Source organism: Leuresthes tenuis, unplaced genomic scaffold (genome assembly GCF_036924035.1).
Source record: "Leuresthes tenuis unplaced genomic scaffold, fLeuTen1.0.hap1 SCAF_10, whole genome shotgun sequence".
NCBI classification, from domain to species: Eukaryota; Metazoa; Chordata; class Actinopteri; order Atheriniformes; family Atherinopsidae; genus Leuresthes; species Leuresthes tenuis.
Window position 1 is genome coordinate 27,212,136 of NW_027325364.1, and position 21,529 is coordinate 27,233,664.

At 41.6% G+C, this 21,529-nt stretch overlaps 6 non-coding genes across 6 annotated transcripts; 3 read left to right on the plus strand and 3 right to left on the minus strand.

Annotated features, from left to right (window-relative positions):
• The first annotated feature begins 371 nt into the window (after positions 1-371).
• Positions 372-485, plus strand: LOC140317249 (U5 spliceosomal RNA). Its single transcript, XR_011917579.1, has one exon. It is a non-coding gene; the product is annotated as a U5 spliceosomal RNA (small nuclear RNA).
• Positions 486-3,732: 3,247 nt separating this feature from the next.
• Positions 3,733-3,916, minus strand: LOC140317150 (U2 spliceosomal RNA). Its single transcript, XR_011917492.1, has one exon. It is a non-coding gene; the product is annotated as a U2 spliceosomal RNA (small nuclear RNA).
• A 308-nt stretch (positions 3,917-4,224) lies between these two features.
• On the minus strand, positions 4,225-4,338 carry LOC140317239 (U5 spliceosomal RNA). The gene has a single exon (XR_011917570.1). It is a non-coding gene; the product is annotated as a U5 spliceosomal RNA (small nuclear RNA).
• Positions 4,339-15,638: 11,300 nt separating this feature from the next.
• Positions 15,639-15,752, plus strand: LOC140317229 (U5 spliceosomal RNA). The gene has a single exon (XR_011917561.1). It is a non-coding gene; the product is annotated as a U5 spliceosomal RNA (small nuclear RNA).
• A 308-nt stretch (positions 15,753-16,060) lies between these two features.
• On the plus strand, positions 16,061-16,244 carry LOC140317155 (U2 spliceosomal RNA). The gene has a single exon (XR_011917497.1). It is a non-coding gene; the product is annotated as a U2 spliceosomal RNA (small nuclear RNA).
• Positions 16,245-19,493: 3,249 nt separating this feature from the next.
• On the minus strand, positions 19,494-19,607 carry LOC140317251 (U5 spliceosomal RNA). The gene has a single exon (XR_011917581.1). It is a non-coding gene; the product is annotated as a U5 spliceosomal RNA (small nuclear RNA).
• Positions 19,608-21,529: the final 1,922 nt, after the last annotated feature.

The following is a 21,529-nucleotide window of genomic DNA, read 5'->3' on the forward strand; positions in this document are numbered from 1 at the left end:
CATTTTATAGATAAAATCCCAAGAGTCTGCTGAGAAAAGAGAGTGAATGCGAAGTAGACTTTAACACGGCTATGGGAGTGAACCGAGTGTGGGCTAACCGGGAGAATTGCTTGAAAGAAACGCGACACCGAATGAGCGATCAGAACAAAGCCTCAATACGGGATTCTCGTGGTGTTTTTGTTGCTGCCTTGTCTTTTGCACAGAGTAAAAGACAAGGCAGCCATCGAATAGGGCCCGATTGTTCCTAGTTGGTCAGCCGAGGAGCAAGGGGGGGGGGGGGGGGGCAAGCGTCTCAACCAAGCAAAGCTCACCATGGGGAAGGTGGCTATGCCAACTAGCCTGATGCCCTGCTCCCGCAGTGACGGATAATCGTACTCTGGTTTCTCTTCATAACGTACAAGTCTTTCGCCTTTTACTAAAGATTTCTGTGGAGAGCAGCACTAATGAGTTGTTTCTATTTTTGGCAGGCTTTACCTTTGCGGGTGAAGCCCTTTCTGTCTGTGCAAAAGAAATCTTCTTACTGTGCAGAGTGACTTCTCTGAGTAGAGTCGCCTTACTTGTTGCGACTGTGCCGATGTTCGAAGCTGGAGTGCAAAGTTGTTGCTTGAATGGTGCTTGCTGGAGCATGCGGGAGTGCAAAGTTATACCATTTAAAAGGGCTGAAGAGTGCTCAGTGCAGCGGGTGGGCGACACTCTGGCCACCTTGAAAACCGAGGTTACATCCACTACCAGGGGCAGCCCAAGTTCTGCCGCAAGTGTGGTGAGCATGGGCACCTGGTTGAGGCTTGTACCAAGGTGTTATGTGGGAAGAGCAGAGAAATTGGGCAAACTTTTGGAGATTGTCCAAATGGCAGGAAATGTAATCTCTGTGGAGAATTAAATCACCTCTTCAGAGATTGCCCTAAATCTTTTGCCAACAAATTAAAGACGGTAAAGCCACAGTCAAGCCAACAAAGAGAAGGACCAAAGGTGGCAGTTGGTGAAAAAAGTGAAGAGGTTGACCCAATAAATTCAAACTTCCCGCCAAAAGCTTGGATTGGAAGTGAGGAGCAAAAAGGGGAGGGGCCTGTAGAGGCCTCACCACTCAGTGTTGAAGTCTGTGAGAATTCACAGGCAGAGGGTGGAGCTACGCTAAATGAGGAGGAAGAGCAGACAGGTGAGTCTAGTGAAGATACTCACCTCCCCGAAGGTCAACAGCCGAAGAGGACGGCATCTGAGCCTCTGATTCCCCAGTGGTATCAGAGAAGAGGGGAAGGGTTAGGTCCCTTTCAGACAGTTCTTCAGTGGAAAAACCTAGAGTCTTCCCCTCCGACTCACCAAATGAGGTCTCCTTTTTAACTTCAGCTCTGCAATCAACCCCCAGGGACTCAAAGTTAAATGCAACATTGCGTCAGAGGCCAACACCGAGAGTCCGAAAAGGAAATATAGATCACCCTACTCACTTTTCACCTAAAGAAATGAAGGAAGAGCTAGTTTCCCAAGAAATAACCTGTGTGTAATTTGTTTTGATAACTTAGAAAAACGAAAATGACATACCTACTTTCCTTTATGCTTTTAATGGTTCTCACCTTCTCAACACTAAATGTGAGAAGTGTGAAATCAAAGACAAGAGCCCAGAGTATTTTATCCTTCTTAGACTCCATAAAATAAGATGTGTTTTTAATACAAGAATGTGGACTACCTTTTTTAAAAAAACCATAGACAATGGGAGGAAATGTGGCCCCATTTATCGATATGGAGTGGCTCAAATCAAAATAAAAATGATGGTGTGGCCATTCTAATTAAAAATCCGAATGTTCTGGTGAAAGGTAGCACAGTGGTGAGAGACGGACGGGCACTTTTAGCACACTTGAATTTTATGGGGCAAGACTTTAACCTCTTAAATATTTATGGTTTCAATGGAAAAAATGAAAGGTATGACCTTTTAGAAGATATACAGCTTTACATGCTAGGGCAAGTACCTTTAGTTGTAGGAGGGGATTTTAACTGTATCTTGAGCAGGAAAGATAGAAAAAGAGCAGGGGTAGATTTTAAAGTGGATAAGACTTCGATTTTACTTCAGGGCATATGCAGGGATTTTAAGCTTACTGACTGTTTTAAAACCATGCATCCCAGAGAGGAGGGCTTCACCTGGTTTAGTCATGATGGCACCAGAGCCTCTCGCATTGATTATTTCTTTACTAGAGATTGCCCACCCACTGATGTTAGATTAACCCCTGTTTTCTTTTCAGACCACCTTATGCTCTCCTGCACCCTTTCACCCCCTTCTGGTGTGACGGTAGGAAGTGGTCTGTGGAAACTCAACTGTTCCCTGTTGGAGGATGAAATCATAGTCAGTCAGTACAGGGAATGTTATAAAGAGTGGCAGACCCTTCAAGACCTCTACGAAACACATGCACAATGGTGGGAAATGGTGAAGGAAACGACCCAGACTTTTTTTAAACAGCAAGGTAAACGTAAAAAAAGGAAAGAGAATAGATGTATGATGGGACTACATAAACGCTTACAGCGCTACTTTAAACTAAATCAGTGTGGCATAGACTTTAAAGAAGAAATCAAAGATGTCAAAAAGGAAATGTCAGTTTTAGCAGAAATAAAGAGTAAAGGAATTTTTGTGAGAAGCAGGGAGCAGGTAATTGAGGAAGGTGAAAAAGAAAGAAAGTTATAAATAAAAAGGAGTGTATTCAAAATCTAAAAAGAGAAGATGGGTTTTTAACAAAATCCACAAAAGAGATGATTGAAACTGTACATACCTTTTATAGTAACATGTACAAAGAGAAACCAGTGCACTTGGAAACATCGGCAGAAATCTTAAAATTCGTTGACAAAACCGTAAAAGAGAATGCACACTTGACACAGAATTTTACTGCTTTAGAGTTAAAAAAATGCCTAACAGGTTTTAAGAGAAGTCGAGCTCCGGGTTTAGACGGGCTTCCTGCAGAATTCTATCTGACCTATTGGGACCTTTTATCATGAGACATTTTAGATGTTTTTAAAGATTTTGAAAAACTCGACCGACTGCCTGACAGTTTTAGAGTGGGAATAGTGACTCTACTTTATAAAAAAAATTATAAGACTGACCTAAAGAATTGGAGGCCCATCACACTTTTAAACTTTGACTGTAAACTTTTTAGCAAGGTTTTAGCGACACGGATGTCCTCTGTTTTAGAGGAGGTAATTCACCCAGACCAAGCTTGTGCCATCTCAGGGAGACAACTCACCGACAGCCTCGTACTGATTCGAGACATCATTGATTACGCTAGAGACAGAAACACCCGGCTTGTCATCTTAAATTTAGACTTTGAAAAAGTATTTGATCGGGTCTCGCATCAATATCTCTTTCAGGTGTTGCAGCCATCGAAAAGGGCCCGATTGTTCCTACTTGGTGAGCTTTGCTTGGTTGAGACGCTTGCCCCCCCCCCCCCTGCTCCTCGGCTGACCAAGTAGAAACAATCTATTCGATGGCTGCCTTGTCTTTTACTCTGTGCAAAAGACAAGGCAGCCACAAACACCACGGGAACACCGTATTGAGCCTTTGCTCTGACCGCTCATTCGGTGTCGCGTTTCTTTCAAGCAATTCTCCCGGTTAGCCCGCACTCGGCTCGCTCCCAGAGCCGTGTTAAAGTCCACTTCGCATTCACTCTCTTTTCTCAGCAGATTAAAAGAAAGTTTCATCTTGGGCTCCCTGAAACTTCCATCCTGCACCGCTGTTTGCTTTTTCACAAGAGCAGAGGAGAGCGCACCGTTCCCAGCGGCACTGCAGTACCGGGTCGAGGCTTGGAGTGAACGGAGCAAGCTTCTTTTTCAACTCCTATTCTTAAAAATCCATTTAATATGTTGTCCTCGTATAGAGGACATATTAAACTGATAAGAACGGATACTACACTTGATCTTAGCCAAAAGGCCGAGAAGCGATAACTGTCCACTGTTTCAGGTCCGAGGGCCCTTGCTGGCACAATGCGCACTTGTAGCAGTGTTCTTTTTATGGCCATAGGTGGCCAGAGTGTCACGTTGCACCTCCGCCCACCCGCTGCACTGAGCACTCTTCAGCCCTTTTAAATGGTATAACTTTGCACTCCCGCATGCTCCAGCAAGCACCATTCAAGCAACAACTTTGCACTCCAGCTTCGAACATCGGCACAGTCGCAACAAGTAAGGCGACTCTACTCAGAGAAGTCACTCTGCAAAGTAGCAAGATTTCTTTTGCACAGACAGAAAGGGCTTCACCCGCAAAGGTAAAGCCTGCCAATAATAGAAACAACTCATTTGTGCTGCTCTCCACGGAAGTCTTTAGTAAAAGGCGAAAGACTTGTATGTTATGAAGAGAAACCAGAGTACGATTATCCGTCACTGCGGGAGCAGGGCATCAGGCTAGTTGGTATAGCCACCTTCCCCATGGTGAGCTTTGCTTGGTTGAGACGCTTGCTCCCCCCCCCCTTGCTCCTCGGCTGACCAAGTAGGAACAATCGGGCCCTATTCGATGGCTGCCTTGTCTTTTATGCAAAAGACAAGGCAGCAACAAAAACACCACGAGAATCCCGTATTGAGGCTTTGTTCTGACCGCTCATTCGGTGTCGCGTTTCTTTCAAGCAATTCTCCCGGTTAGCCGACACTCGGCTCGCTCCCATAGCCGTGTTAAAGTCTACTTCGCATTCACTCTCTTTTCTCTGCAGACTCTTGGGATTTTATCTATAAAATGAATTCCTTCACTCAAACTATGTTAAAACTGCTTTGTCGTTCATATTTCCCATGTCTAGAAAGATTTAAACAAAAAAAACAACGTTGTACTTTGCAGTAAAAGAAAGAGCAAATCTAAAGTTTCAGGAATTCGAGAATAAGCTTACTTTCATGAGTGCTTCACGATTTCGGATTTTGCTATAAAATGAATTCCTTCACTCAAACTAAATTAAAACTGCTAAACCGCTAATCTGTTACATGTAAGGCAGATGTCAAATTCACCGAAATAGGATCTAAGGGTATTCGGCCAATCGAGCTGTAGCAGCTTCACTAAAAGAGTATAAGTTGAAGAGTTTGTGAATAAAGGTGTGCGCACACATAGTGAGCTGTAGGAAAATAGGCAGGGAGCAATGCCGGCTGGGGTATATGTTCTTGTATGTTGTCTGACTGTTTGATTTGAATGTGTTGTGTAAGTGTCCTGTTGAATGTTTGGGCTTTGACACTTCACTGTGGTTGTTAACTGTGTGGTGTGTCCTGAAATGTTATATGTTTGGGCTGTGTGACATGCTTAATGCTTGTCAGTAGCTACCCACTTATTCATATATAGCAACTGACAACATAAGAAGTCTGGACATACTTTGATAGTAGTTGTAGAAGTATCCTTATTGATAATAGATAAACTAATTCATAGTGATAGAACAGTAGATGAACAGGTGCCTGCACGTCTCACGAAAATAAAATGGGTGTATGATTGCTGACGGCAGAGCAATACTGCCAAACTTATGAGTTCTTGTGGCAAACTTGATTCAGTGTCTTGACGTGTATACGCTGTTTCGCTGACTTGATTGTCACAAGAAACAAAGTGTGTTTGATAAGATCCGACCATTTTATTACGGGAGGATCAGTATGTATGGATTCTGATAAACCCATTCGTATCTTAAGCATAATCTAATACGTGAGACAACGCCCTGGCACACAATCAAAAAAAAAAGAGAGAGCGGTTTTGTGTCCCCACAGTCCATAATGTAGAAAAGAGAGAAAAAAGCCTTTCTGATTTGGTGTGTGTGCTCATAGTGCAGAGTGTAGAGAAAAGAGAGAAAAGAAAGCCGTTTTGGTGTCACGGGTGTTGTGACTTACACACACACATTTCTGAATTGAGAAAAGAAATTATTTTAGAGGAAGCAGTAGAGTTTAGATCCCACATTTGTTGATAGGCATTCATTTATTTATTCACTTCTGATGAAGTTTCAACAATAAACAACAAACTTTGTATTATGAGAAAGAACCAGACTCATTCTTCAGGAATCCGAAAATAAGCACGAATTCGGATTCTCCTATAAAACGAATTAATTAACTCAAACCAAGTTAAGACTGCTTTGTCCTTCATATTTATTCATGTCTAATCAAGTTTCAACGATAAACAACGTTGTACTTTGTAGAATGAGAAAGAACTTCTTCAGCAATAAGCATCTCTCGACATATGACGAAATACAGATTTTGCTATAAAATTAATTTCTTCTATCAGCGTGACTTAAAACTGTTTGTCCTCCTTATTTATCCACTTCAAATCAAGTTTCAACAATTAAAAAAAAATTTGTAGTTTGAGAAAGAACAACTTAATCTTCAGCAATCAGTATAAAAAGAGGGTAACAAAAGGTGCAAATGCCAACCATACATCACTAAAAGGTGGAGCGGAAGTATTCAGCTGCAAGTAGGTGTGAATGTTCGACCATAATTTGTAAAAAGTGGGTAAGAAAAGGTTCGAATGCCCGACTAAATATTAACAAAAGCAGGAGGAGAGGTCTTCGGATGAGAGTGGGTGAGAATTTCCTACCATACAAGTATGGTGGAGAGGAAGCTGTGATTGGCCGACAATAGTAAAAAGCAGGTGAGAAAAGGTGCGAATGTCAAAACATACATGATCAAAACAGGGAGCGGAGGTGTTTGGCTGCGACAAGGTGTGAATGTCCACCCACAATTAATGAAAAACGGGCAACAAGTAGGTTCGAATGCCCAATCATACATCATCAAAAGCAGGAGTGGATGTGTTCGGCTTCAAGAAGGTATGAATGTCCATCAATAATTGCTATAAAACATGAAAGAAAATTTTCGAATATCAAACCGCACATAATCTTAAGCGGGAGAGGAGGTGTTCCGCTGCAAGAAGGTGTGAATATCCACCCATAATTACTGAAAAATGGGTAAGAAAAGGTGCGAATGCCCAACCATACATCATCAAAAGCAGGAGTGGATGTGTTCGGCTTCAAGAAGGTATGAATGTCCATCAATACTTGCTATAAAACATGAAAGAAAATTTTCGAATATCAAACCGCACATAATCTTAAGCGGGAGAGGAGGTGTTCCGCTGCAAGAAGGTGTGAATATCCACCCATAATTACTGAAAAATGGGTAAGAAAAGGTGCGAATGCCCAACCATACATCATCAAAAGCAGGAGTGGATGTGTTCGGCTACAAGAAGGTTTGAATGTCCGACCATAGTTTGTAAAAAGCGGGTAAGAACAGGTTTGTATGCCCGACTGTACACAATCAAAAGAGGGAGCGGAGTTGTTCAGCTACAAGAAGGTGTGAAAGTCCGACCATGGTTTGTAAAAAGCGGGTAAGAACAGGTTCGTATGCCCGAATATACACCATCAAATGCGGGAGCGGAGGTGTTCGGCTGTGAGTAGGTGTGAATCTCCAACCATAATTGCTGAAAAATGTGTTAGAAAAGGTAAGAATGCCGGTCCATACATCATCAAAAGCGGGAGAGGTGGTGTTCGGCTGCAAGTAGGTGTGAATGTCCAGCCATAATTACTCACAAATGGGTAAGAAAAGGTAGTATTGCCAGACCATACATAATCAAAACAGGGAGCGGAGGTGGTTAAGCTGCAAGAAGGTGTTAATGTCCGACTAAAGTTTGTAAAAAGCGGGTAAGAAAAGGTGCAAATGCCCGACAATGTATGATCAAAAGAGGGAGCGGAGGTTTTCGGCTGAAAGAAGGTCTGAATGTCCAACCATAATTTTTAAAAACCGGGGAAGAAAAGGCTCGAAAGCCCGACTATACACCATCAAAAGCTGGAGCGGAGGTGTTCAGCTGCAAGAAGGTCTGAATGTCCATCAATAATTGCTAGAAAACATGAAAGAGAATTTTCGAATATCAAACCGCACATGATAATAAGCGGGAGAGGAGGTGTTCATATGCAAGAAGGTGTGAATGTCCACCCATAATTACTGAAAAATGGGTAAGAAAAGGTGCGAATTCCCAACCATACATCATCAAATGCACGAGTGGATGTGTTCGGCTACAAGAAGGTTTGAATGTCCGACCATAGTTTGTAAAAAGCGGGTAAGAAAAGGTTCGAATGCCCAAACATACACCATCAAAAGAGGGAGCGGAGTTGTTCGGCTACAAGAAGGTGTGAAAGTCCGACCATGGTTTGTAAAAACCGGGAAGAAAATGCTCGAAAGCCCGACTATACACCATCAAAAAGAAGGTTTGAATGTCCATCAATAATTGCTTTAAAACAAGAAAGTAAATTTTCGAATATCAAACTGCACATGATCATAAGCGGGAGAGGAGGTGTTCGGCTGCAAGAAGGTGTGAATGTTCGACTAAAGTTTGTAAAAAGCTGGTAAGACAAGGAGCGATGTCCCGACATTGTATGATCAAAAGCGGGAGCGGAGGTGTCCAGCTGTGAGTAGGTGTGAATGTCCGACCATAATTGCTGAAAAATGTGTTAGAAAAGGTAAGAATACTGGACCATACATCATCAAAAGCGGTAGAGGTGGTGTTCGGCTGCAAGAAGGTGTGAAAGTCCGACAATGGTTTGTAAAAAGCGGGTAATAAAAGGTTCGAATGCCCGAATATACATCATCAAAAGCGGAAGCGGAGGTGTTCGGATGCAAGAAGGTGTGAACGTCCGACCAAAGTTTGTAAAAAGCAGTGTAAAGCGAGAAAAAGCTTTTCGTGAGTTCTGCATGATTTGGGATTTTGCTTATAAAATGCATTACTTCACTCAAACTATGTTAAAACTGATTTGTCCTTCATATTTACCATGTCTAGAAAGATTTAAACAAAAAAAACGTTGTACTTTGCAGTAAAAGAAAGAGCAAATCTAAAGTTTCAGGAATCCGAGTATAAGCCTGCTTTCATGAGTTCTGCACGATTTCGGATTTTGCTATAAAATGAATTGCTTTGCTCAAACCAAGTTAAAACTGCTTTGTCCTTCCATATTCATCAATGTCTAGATCGACTTCAACAAAGAAAAACATTTGACTTTGCAGTAGAAGAAGTTGAAATCCATCTACACATTGATAAATATGAAGGACAAAGCAGTTCCCACTTGCCCATAAGAAAATAAGCTTATTCTCGGATTACTGATCCTTCAGTTTTGCTCTTTCTTCTACTGCAAAATACAATGTTGTTCTTTGTTGAAGTCGATCTAGACATTGATAAATATGAATGAAAAAGCAGTTTTAACTTGGTTTGAGTGAATGAATTCATTTTATACATAAAATCCGAAATCGTGCAGAACTCATGAAAATAAGCTTATTCTCGGATTCCTAAAACTTTTGATTGGCTCTTTCTTTTACTGCAAAGTACAACGTTGTTTTTTTGTTTAAATCTATCGAGATATTGATAAATATGAAGGTAAAAGCCGTTTTAACATAGTTTGAGTGAAGGAATTAATTTTATAGATAAAATCCCAAACGATGCAGAACTCCTCAAAAGGGGCGTATGGCTAAATCACAAGTGTGGCTCTTTCTCATTCAGGGTAGTATGAGAAAGTTTATGCTTGAAATATATGTAGAAATGGGTACATATGAAGGACAAAGCAGTGTTAACTTAGTTTGCGTGAAGGAATTCATTTTATACATAAAATCCGAAATCGGTCAGAACTCATGAAAATAAGCTTATTCTCGGATTCCTAAAACTTTTGATTTGCTCTTTCTTTTATTGCAAAGTACAACGTTGTTTTTTTGTTTAAATCTATCGAGATATTGATAAATATGAAGGTAAAAGCCGTTTTAACATAGTTTGAGTGAAGGAATTAATTTTATAGATAAAATCCCAAACGATGCAGAACTCCTCAAAAGGGGCGTATGGCTAAATCACAAGTGTGGCTCTTTCTCATTCAGGGTAGTATGAGAAAGTTTATGCTTGAAATATATGTAGAAATGGGTACATATGAAGGACAAAGCAGTGTTAACTTAGTTTGCGTGAAGGAATTCATTTTATACATAAAATCCGAAATCGGTCAGAACTCATGAAAATAAGCTTATTCTCGGATTCCTAAAACTTTTGATTTGCACTTTCTTTTACTGCAAAGTACAACGTTGTTTTTTGTTGAAATCTATCTAGACATTGATAAATACCAGCCGAAACTCTGCTGCCGCTTTTGATAATTTATGGTTGGGCATTCTTACCTTTTCTTACCCGCTTTTTACAAATTATGATCTTACATTCACACCTACTTGCAGTCGAACACCTTCTCATCCACTTATGATCATGTGCGGTTGGGCTTTCGCACCTTTTCTTACCCATTTTTCAGTAATTATGGGTGGACATTCAGACCTTCTTGCAGCCGAAAACCTCCACTCCTCTTTTGATCATACATTGTCGGGCATTCACACCTTGTCTTACCCGCTTTTTACAAACTTTAGTCGGACATTCAAACCTTCTTGCAGCTGAACCACCTCCGCTCCCTGTTTTGATCATATATGGTCTGGCAATAGTACCTTTTCTTACCCGTTTGTGAGTAATTATGGCTGGACATTCACACCTACTTGCAGCCGAACACAACCTCTCCCGCTTTTGATGATATATGGTCCGGCATTCTTACCTTTTCTAACACATTTTTCAGCAATTATGGTCGGACATTCACACCTACTCACAGACGAACACCTCCGCTCCCACATTTGATAGTGTATAGTTGGGCATTCTCACCCTTTCTCAACAGCTTTTTGCAAATTATGATCTGATATTCACACCTACTTGCAGTCGAACCGCTTTTGATTATGTTTGGTTGGATATTCGAACATTTTCTTAACTGCTTTTTACAAACTTTGGTCGGACGTTCACACCGTCTTGCAGCCGAACACCTCCGCTTCCGCTTTTGATGGTATATAGTCGGGCATTCGAGCCTTTTCTTACCCGCCTATTACTTACTATGGTTGGACATTCAAACCTTCTTGTAGCCGAACACATCCGCTCCTGCTTTTGATGATGTATGATTTGGCATTCGCACCTTTTCTTACCCATTTTTCAGTAATTTTTGGTCGGACATTCAGACCTTCTTGCACCTGAACACCTCTGCTCCCGCTTTTGATGGTGTATAGTCGGGCTTTCGAGCCTTTTCTTCCCCGATTTTTACAAATTGTGGTTGGACATTCAGACCTTGCAGCCGAAAACCTCCGCTCCCTCTTTTGATCATACATTGTCGGGCATTCGCCCCTTGTCTTACACGGTTTTTACAAACTTTAGTCAGACATTCACACCTTGCAGCTGAACCACCTCCATTCCCTGTTTTGATCATGTGTGGTCTGGAAATACTACCTTTTTTTCCCCCGTTTGTGAGTAATTATGGCTGGACATTCACACCTACTTGCAGCCGAAAAACCACCTCTCCCGCTTTTGATGATGTATTGTCCGGCATTCTAGTCTTTTCTATCACATTTTTCAGCAATTATGATCTGACATTCACACCTACTTGCAGTCGAACAGCTCTGCTCCCGCTTTTGATTATGTTCGGTTGGATATTCAAACCTTTTCTTAACTGCTTTTTACAAACTTTGGTCGGACGTTCACACCTTCTTGCAGCCGAACACCTCCGCTTCCGCTTTTGATGGTATATATTCGGGTATTCGAACCTTCTCTTACCCGCTTTTTACAAACCATGGTTGGACTTTCATACCTTCTTGTAGCTGAACAACTCCACTCCTGCTTTTGATGATTTATGGTTGGACATTCGCATCTTTTCCTACCCATTTTTCAGTAATTATGGGTGGATATTCACACCTTCTTGCAGCTGAACACCTCCTCTCCCGCTAATGATCATGTAAGGTTTGATATTCGAAAATTTTCTTTCATGTTTTAAAGCAATTATTAATGGACATTCACACCTACTTGCAGCCGAACACCACTTTTCCCGCTTTTGATGATGTATGGTCCGGCATTCTAGTCTTTTCTAACACATTTTTCAGCAATTATGGTTGGAGAATCACACCTACTCACAGCCGAACAACTCCGCTACCGCATTTGATGGTGTATAGTCGGGATTTCTCACCCTTTCTCATCAGCTTTTTGCAAATTATTCTCTGACATTCACACCTACTTGCAGTCAAACAGCTCTGCTCCCGCTTTTGATTATGTTTGGTTAGATATTCGAACCTTTTCTTAACTGCTTTTTCACAAACTTTGGTCGGACGTTCACACCTTCTCGCAGCCGAAAACCTACGCTTCCGGTTTTGATAGTGTATATTCGGGCATACGAACCTTTTCTTACCCGCTTTTTACAAACCATGGTCGGAATTTCACACCTTCTCTTAGCTGAACAACTCCGCTCCCTCTTTTGATTGTGTACAGTCGGGTATTTTAACCTTTTCTTACCCGCTTTTTACCAACTATGATCGGACATTCACACCGTCTTACAGCGGAACACCTCCGCTACCTCTTTTGATGGTGTATGTTCGGGCATTCGCACCTTTTCTTACCCGCTTTTTAAAACCAGGGTCGGACTTTCACACCTTTTAGTAGCCGAACAACTCCGCTCCCGCTATTGATTGTGTACAGTCGGGTATTTTAACCTTTTCTTACCCGCTTTTTACCAACTATGGTCGGAAATTCACACCTTCTTACAGCGGAACACCTCCGCTCCCTCTTTTGATGGTGTATGTTTGGGCATTCGAACCTTTTCTTACCCGCTTTTTACAAACTATGGTCGGACATTCAAACCTTCTTGTAGCCGAACACATCCACTCGTGCATTTGATGATGTATGGTTGGGAATTCGCACCTTTTCTTACCCATTTTTCAGTAATTATGGGTGGACATTCACACCTTCTTGCAGCTGAACACCTCCTCTCCCGCTTATTATCATGTGCGGTTTGATATTCGAAAATTCTCTTTCATGTTTTCTAGCAATTATTGATGGACATTCAGACCTTCTTGCAGCTGAACACCTCCGCTCCAGCTTTTGATGGTGTATAGTCGGGCTTTCGAGCCTTTTCTTCCCCGGTTTTTACAAATTATGGTTGGACATTCAGATCTTCTTTCAGCCGAAAACCTCCGCTCCCTCTTTTCTTCATACATTGTCGGGCATTCGCACCTTTTCTTACCCGCTTTTTACAAACTTTAGTCGGACATTAACACCTTCTTGCAGCTTAACCACCTCCGCTCCCTGTTTTGATCATGTATGGTCTGGCAATACTACCTTTTCTTACCCATTTGTGAGTAATTATGGCTGGACATTCACACCTACTTGCAGCCGAACACCACCTCTCCCGCTTTTGATGATGTATGGACCGGCATTCTTACCTTTTCTAACACATTTTTCAGCAATTATGGTTGGAGATTCACACCTACTCACAGCCAAACACCTCCGCTCCCGCATTTGATGGTGTATATTCGGGCATACGAACCTGTTCTTACCCGCTTTTTACAAACCATGGTCGGACTTTCACACCTTCTTGTAGCTGAACAACTCCGCTCCCTCTTTTGATTGTGTACAGTCGGGCATACAAACCTGTTCTTACCCGCTTTTTACAAACTATGGTCGGACATTCAAACCTTCTTGTAGCCGAACACATCCACTCCTGCTTTTGATGATGTATGGTTGGGCATTCGCACCTTTTCTTACCCATTTTTCAGTAATTATGGGTGGATATTCACACCTTGCAGCGGAACACCTCCTCTCCCGCTTATGAATATGTGCGGTTTGATATTCGAAAATTTTCTTTCATGTTTTATAGCAATTATTGATGGACATTCATACCTTCTTGAAGCGGAACACATCCACTCCTGCTTTTGATGATGTATGGTTGGGCATTCGAACCTACTTGTTGCCCGTTTTTCATTAATTATGGGTGGACATTCACACCTTGTCGCAGCCAAACACCTCCGCTCCCTGTTTTGATCATGTATGTTTTGACATTCGCACCTTTTCTCACCTGCTTTTTACTATTGTCGGCCAATCACAGCTTCCTCTCCACCATACTTGTATGGTAGGAAATTCTCACCCACTCTCATCCGAAGACCTCTCTTCCCGCTTTTGTTAATATTTAGTCGGGCATTCGAACCTTTTCTTACCCACTTTTTACAAATTATGGTCGAACATTCACACCTACTTGCAGCTGAATACTTCCGCTCCACCTTTTAGTGATGTATGGTTGGCATTTGCACCTTTTGTTACCCTCTTTTTATACTGATTGCTGAAGATTAATTTGTTCTTTCTCAAACTACAATTTTATTTTAATTGTTGAAACTTGATTTGAAGTGGATAAATAAGGAGGACAAACAGTTTTAAGTCACGCTGATAGAAGGAATTAATTTTATAGCAAAATCTGTATTTCGTCATATGTCGAGAGATGCTTATTGCTGAAGAAGTTCTTTCTCATTCTACAAAGTACAACGTTGTTTATCGTTGAAACTTGATTAGACATGAATAAATATGAAGGACAAAGCAGTCTTAACTTGGTTTGAGTTAATTAATTCGTTTTATAGGAGAATCCGAATTCGTGCTTATTTTCGGATTCCTGAAGAATGAGTCTGGTTCTTTCTCATAATACAAAGTTTGTTGTTTATTGTTGAAACTTCATCAGAAGTGAAGAAATAAATGAATGCCTATCAACAAATGTGGGATCTAAACTCTACTGCTTCCTCTAAAATAATTTCTTTTCTCAATTCAGAAATGTGTGTGTGTAAGTCACAACACCCGTGACACCAAAACGGCTTTCTTTTCTCTCTTTTCTCTACACTCTGCACTATGAGCACACACACCAAATCAGAAAGGCTTTTTTCTCTCTTTTCTACATTATGGACTGTGGGGACACAAAACCGCTCTCTCTTTTTTTTTTTTGATTGTATGCCAGGGCATTGTCTCACGTATTAGATTATGCTTAAGATACGAATGGGTTTATCAGTCACATCAGAATCCATACATACTGATCCTCCCGTAATAAAATGGTCGGATCTTATCAAACACACTTTGTTTCTTGTGACAATCAAGTCAGCGAAACAGCGTATACACGTCAAGACACTGAATCAAGTTTGCCACAAGAACTCATAAGTTTGGCAGTATTGCTCTGCCGTCAGCAATCATACACCCATTTTATTTTCGTGAGACGTGCAGGCACCTGTTCATCTACTGTTCTGTCACTATGAATTAATTTATCTATTATCAATAAGGATACTTCTACAACTACTATCAAAGTATGTCCAGACTTCTTATGTTGTCAGTTGCTATATATGAATAAGTGGGTAGCTACTGACAAGCATTAAGCATGTCACACAGCCCAAACATATAACATTTCAGGACACACCACACAGTTAACAACCACAGTGAAGTGTCAAAGCCCAAACATTCAACAGGACACTTACACAACACATTCAAATCAAACAGTCAGACAACATACAAGAACATATACCCCAGCCGGCATTGCTCCCTGCCTATTTTCCTACAGCTCACTATGTGTGCGCACACCTTTATTCACAAACTCTTCAACTTATACTCTTTTACCGAAGCTGCTACAGCTCGATTGGCCGAATACCCTTAGATCCTATTTCGGTGAATTTGACATCTGCCTTACATGTAACAGATTAGCGGTTTAGCAGTTTTAATTTAGTTTGAGTGAAGGAATTCATTTTATAGGGGGGGGCAAGCGTCTCAACCAAGCAAAGCTCACCATGGGGAAGGTGGCTATACCAACTAGCCTGATGCCCTGCTCCCGCAGTGACGGATAATCGTACTCTGGTTTCTCTTCATAACATACAAGTCTTTTGCCTTTTACTAAAGACTTCCGTGGAGAGCAGCACTAATGAGTTGTTTCTATTATTGGCAGGCTTTACCTTTGCGGGTGAAGCCCTTTCTGTCTGTGCAAAAGAAATCTTGCTACTTTGCAGAGTGACTTCTCTGAGTAGAGTCACCTTACTTGTTGCGACTGTGCCGATGTTCGAAGCTGGAGTGCAAAGTTGTTGCTTGAATGGTGCTTGCTGGAGCATGCGGGAGTGCAAAGTTATACCATTTAAAAGGGCTAAAGAGTGCTCAGTGCAGCGGGTGGGCGGAGGTGCAACGTCACACTCTGGCCACCTATGGCCATAAAAAGAACACTGCTACAAGTGCGCATTGTGCCAGCAAGGGCCCTCGGACCTGAAACAGTGGACAGTTATCGCTTCTCGGCCTTTTGGCTAAGATCAAGTGTAGTATCCGTTCTTATCAGTTTAATATGTCCTCTATACGAGGACAACATATTAAATGGATTTTTAAGAATAGGAGTTGAAAAAGAAGCTTGCTCCGTTCACTCCAAGCCTCGACCCGGGACTGCAGTGCCGCTGGGAACGGTGCGCTCTCCTCTGCTCTTGTGAAAAAGCAAACAGCGGTGCAGGATGGAAGTTTCAGGGAGCCCAAGATGAAACTTTCTTTTAATCTGCTGAGAAAAGAGAGTGAATGCGAAGTGGACTTTAACACGGCTCTGGGAGCGAGCCGAGTGCGGGCTAACCGGGAGAATTGCTTGAAAGAAACGCGACACCGAATGAGTGGTCAGAACAAAGCCTCAATACGGTGTTCCCGTGGTGTTTGTGGCTGCCTTGTCTTTTGCACAGAGTAAAAGACAAGGCAGCCATCGAATAGATTGTTTCTACTTGGTCAGCCGAGGAGCAGGGGGGGGGGGGGGGGGCAAGCGTCTCAACCAAGCAAAGCTCACCAAGTAGGAACAATCGGGCCCTTTTCGATGGCTGCAACACCTGAAAGAGATATTGATGCGAGACCCGATCAAATGCTTTTTCAAAGTCTAAATTTAAGATGACAAGCCGGGTGTTTCTGTCTCTAGCGTAATCAATGATGTCTCGAATCAGTACGAGGCTGTCGGTGAGTTGTCTCCCTGAGATGGCACAAGCTTGGTCTGGGTGAATTACCTCCTCTAAAACAGAGGACATCCGTGTCGCTAAAACCTTGCTAAAAAGTTTACAGTCAAAGTTTAAAAGTGTGATGGGCCTCCAATTCTTTAGGTCAGTCTTATCCTTTTTTTTATAAAGTAGAGTCACTATTCCCACTCTAAAACTGTCAGGCAGTCGGTCGAGTTTTTCAAAATCTTTAAAAACATCTAAAATGTCTCATGATAAAAGGTCCCAATAGGTCAGATAGAATTCTGCAGGAAACCCGTCTAAACCCGGAGCTCGACTTCTCTTAAAACCTGTTAGGCATTTTTTTAACTCTAAAGCAGTAAAATTCTGTGTCAAGTGTGCATTCTCTTTTACGGTTTTGTCAACGAATTTTAAGATTTCTGCCGATGTTTCCAAGTGCACTGGTTTCTCTTTGTACATGTTACTATAAAAGGTATGTACAGTTTCAATCATCTCTTGTGTGGATTTTGTTAAAAACCCATCTTCTCTTTTTAGATTTTGAATACACTCCTTTTTATTTATAACTTTCTTTCTTTTTCACCTTCCTCAATTTCCTGCTCCCTGCTTCTTACAAAAATTCCTTTACTCTTTATTTCTGCTAAAACTGACATTTCCTTTTTGACATCTTTGATTTCTTCTTTAAAGTCTATGCCACACTGATTTAGTTTAAAGTAGCGCTGTAAGCGTTTATGTAGTCCCATCATACATCTATTCTCTTTCCTTTTTTTACGTTTACCTTGCTGTTTAAAAAAGTCTGGGTCGTTTCCTTCACCATTTCCCACCATTGTGCATGTGTTTCGTAGAGGTCTTGAAGGGTCTGCCACTCTTTATAACATTCCCTGTACTGACTGACTATGATTTCATCCTCCAACAGGGAACAGTTGAGTTTCCACAGACCACTTCCTACCGTCACACCAGAAGGGGGTGAAAGGGTGCAGGAGAGCATAAGGTGGTCTGAAAAGAAAACAGGGGTTAATCTAACATCAGTGGGTGGGCAATCTCTAGTAAAGAAATAATCAATGCGAGAGGCTCTGGTGCCATCATGACTAAACCAGGTGAAGCCCTCCTCTCTGGGATGCATGGTTTTAAAACAGTCAGTAAGCTTAAAATCCCTGCATATGCCCTGAAGTAAAATCGAAGTCTTATCCACTTTAAAATCTACCCCTGCTCTTTTTCTATCTTTCCTGCTCAAGATACAGTTAAAATCCCCTCCTACAACTAAAGGTACTTGCCCTAGCATGTAAAGCTGTATATCTTCTAAAAGGTCATACCTTTCATTTTTTCCATTGAAACCATAAATATTTAAGAGGTTAAAGTCTTGCCCCATAAAATTCAAGTGTGCTAAAAGTGCCCGTCCGTCTCTCACCACTGTGCTACCTTTCACCAGAACATGCGGATTTTTAATTAGAATGGCCACACCATCATTTTTATTTTGATTTGAGCCACTCCATATCGATAAATGGGGCCACATTTCCTCCCATTGTCTATGGTTTTTTAAAAAAGGTAGTCCACATTCTTGTATTAAAAACACATCTGATTTTATGGAGTCTAAGAAGGATAAAATACTCTGGGCTCTTGTCTTTGATTTCACACTTCTCACATTTAGTGTTGAGAAGGTGAGAACCATTAAAAGCATAAAGGAAAGTAGGTATATCATTTTCGTTTTTCTAAGTTATCAAAACAAATTACACACAGGTTATTTCTTGGGAAACTAGCTCTTCCTTCATTTCTTTAGGTGAAAAGTGAGTAGGGTGATCTATATTTCCTTTTCGGACTCTCGGTGTTGGCCTCTGACGCAATGTTGCATTTAACTTTGAGTCCCTGGGGGTTGATTGCAGAGCTGAAGTTAAAAAGGAGACCTCATTTAGTGAGTCGGAGGGGAAGACTCTAGGTTCTTCCACTGAAGAACTGTCTGAAAGGGACCTAACCCTTCCCCTCTTCTCTGATACCACTGGGGAATCAGAGGCTCAGATGCCGTCCTCTTCGGCTGTTGACCTTCGGGGAGGTGAGTATCTTCACTAGACTCACCTGTCTGCTCTTCCTCCTCATTTAGCGTAGCTCCACCCTCTGCCTGTGAATTCTCACAGACTTCAACACTGAGTGGTGAGGCCTCTACAGGCCCCTCCCCTTTTTGCTCCTCACTTCCAATCCAAGCTTTTGGCGGGAAGTTTGAATTTATTGGGTCAACCTCTTCACTTTGTTCACCAACTGCCACCTTTGGTCCTTCTCTTTGTTGGCTTGACTGTGGCTTTACCGTCTTTAATTTGTTGGCAAAAGATTTAGGGCAATCTCTGAAGAGGTGATTTAATTCTCCACAGAGATTACATTTCCTGCCATTTGGACACTCTCCAAAAGTTTGCCCAATTTCTCTGCTCTTCCCACATAACACCTTGGTACAAGCCTCAACCAGGTGCCCATGCTCACCACACTTGCGGCAGAACTTGGGCTGCCCCTGGTAGTGGATGTAACCTCGGTTTTCAAGGTGGCCAGAGTGTCGCCCACCCGCTGCACTGAGCACTCTTCAGCCCTTTTAAATGGTATAACTTTGCACTCCCGCACGCTCCAGCAAGCACCATTCAAGCAACAACTTTGCACTCCAGCTTCGAACATCGGATCAGTCGCAACAAGTAAGGCAACTCTACTCAGAGAAGTCACTCTGCACAGTAAGAAGATTTCTTTTGCACAGACAGAAAGGGCTTCACCCGCAAAGGTAAAGCCTGCCAAAAATAGAAACAACTCATTAGTGCTGCTCTCCACAGAAATCTTTAGTAAAAGGCGAAAGACTTGTACGTTATGAAGAGAAACCAGAGTACGATTATCCGTCACTGCGGGAGCAGAGCATCAGGCTAGTTGGCATAGCCACCTTCCCCATGGTGAGCTTTGCTTGGTTGAGACGCTTGCTCCCCCCCCCCCTTGCTCCTCGGCTGACCAACTAGGAACAATCGGGCCCTATTTGATGGCTGCCTTGTCTTTTACTCTGTGCAAAAGACAAGGCAGCAACAAAAACACCACGAGAATCCCGTATTGAGGCTTTGTTCTGATCGCTCATTCGGTGTCGCGTTTCTTTCAAGCAATTCTCCCGGTTAGCCCACACTCGGCTCGCTCCCATAGCCATGTTAAAGTCTACTTCGCATTCACTCTCTTTTCTCAGCAGACTCTTGGGATTTTATCTATAAAATGAATTCCTTCACTCAAACTATGTGAAAACTGCTTTGTCCTTAATATTTACCATGTCTAGAAAGATTTAAACAAAAAAAACAACGTTGTACTTTGCAGTAAAAGAAAGAGCAAATCTAAAGTTTCAGGAATCCGAGAATAAGCTTACTTTCATGAGTTCTTCACGATTTCGGATTTTGCTATAAAATGAATTCCTTCACTCATACTAAATTAAAACTGCTAAACCGCTAATCTGTTATATGTAAGGCAGATGTCAAATTCACCGAAATAGGATCAAAGGGTATTCGGCCAATCGAGCTGTAGCAGCTTCGGTAAAAGAGTATAAGTTGAAGAGTTTGTGAATAAAGGTGTGCGCACACATAGTGAGTTGTAGGAAAATAGGCAGGGAGCAATGCCGGCTGGGGTATATGTTCTTGTATGTTGTCTGACTGTTTGATTTGAATGTGTTGTGTAAGTGTCCTGTTGAATGTTACATGTTTGGGCTTTGACACGCTTCACTGTGGTTGTTAACTGTGTGGTGTGTCCTGAAATGTTATATGTTTGGGCTGTGTGACATGCTTAATGCTTGTCAGTAGCTACCCACTTATTCATATATAGCAACTGACAACATAAGAAGTCCGGACATACTTTGATAGTAGTTGTAGAAGTATCCTTATTGATAATAGATCACTAATTCATAGTGATAGAACAGTAGATGAACAGGTGCTTGCACATGTCTCACGAAAATAAAATGGGTGTATGATTGCTGACGGCAGAGCAATACTGCCAAACTTATGAGTTCTTGTGGCAAACTTGATTCAGTGTCTTGACGTGTATACGCTGTTTCGCTGACTTGATTGTCACAAGAAACAAAGTGTGTTTGATAAGATCCGACCATTTTATTACGGGAGGATCAGTATGTATGGATTCTGATGTGACTGATAAACCCATTCGTATCTTAAGCATAATCTAATACGTGAGACAACGCCCTGGCACACGATAAAAAAAAAAAAAGAGAGAGAGCTGTTTTGTGTCCCCACAGTCCATAATGTAGAAAAGAGATAAAAAAGCCTTTCTGATTTGGTGTGTGTGCTCATAGTGCAGAGTGTAGAGAAAAGAAAGCCGTTTTGGTGTCACGGGTGTTGTGACTTACAAACACACATTTCTAAATTGAGAAAGGAAATTATTTTAGAGGAAGCACTAGTGTTTAGATCCCACATTTGTTGATAGGCATTCATTTATTTCTTCACTTCTGATGAAGTTTCAACAATAAACAACAAACTTTGTATTATGAGAAAGAACCAGACTCATTCTTCAGGAATCCGAAAATAAGCTCTATTTTATGAGTTATGCACGATTTCGGATTCTCCTATATAACGAATTCATTAACTCAAACCAAGTTAAGACTGCTTTGTCCTTCATATTTATTCATGTCTAATCAAGTTTCAACGATAAACAACGTTGTACTTTGTAGAATGAGAAAGAACTTCTTCAGCAATAAGCATCTCTCGACATATGACGAAATACAGATTTTGCTATAAAATTAATTCCTTCTATCAGCCTGACTTAAAACTGTTTG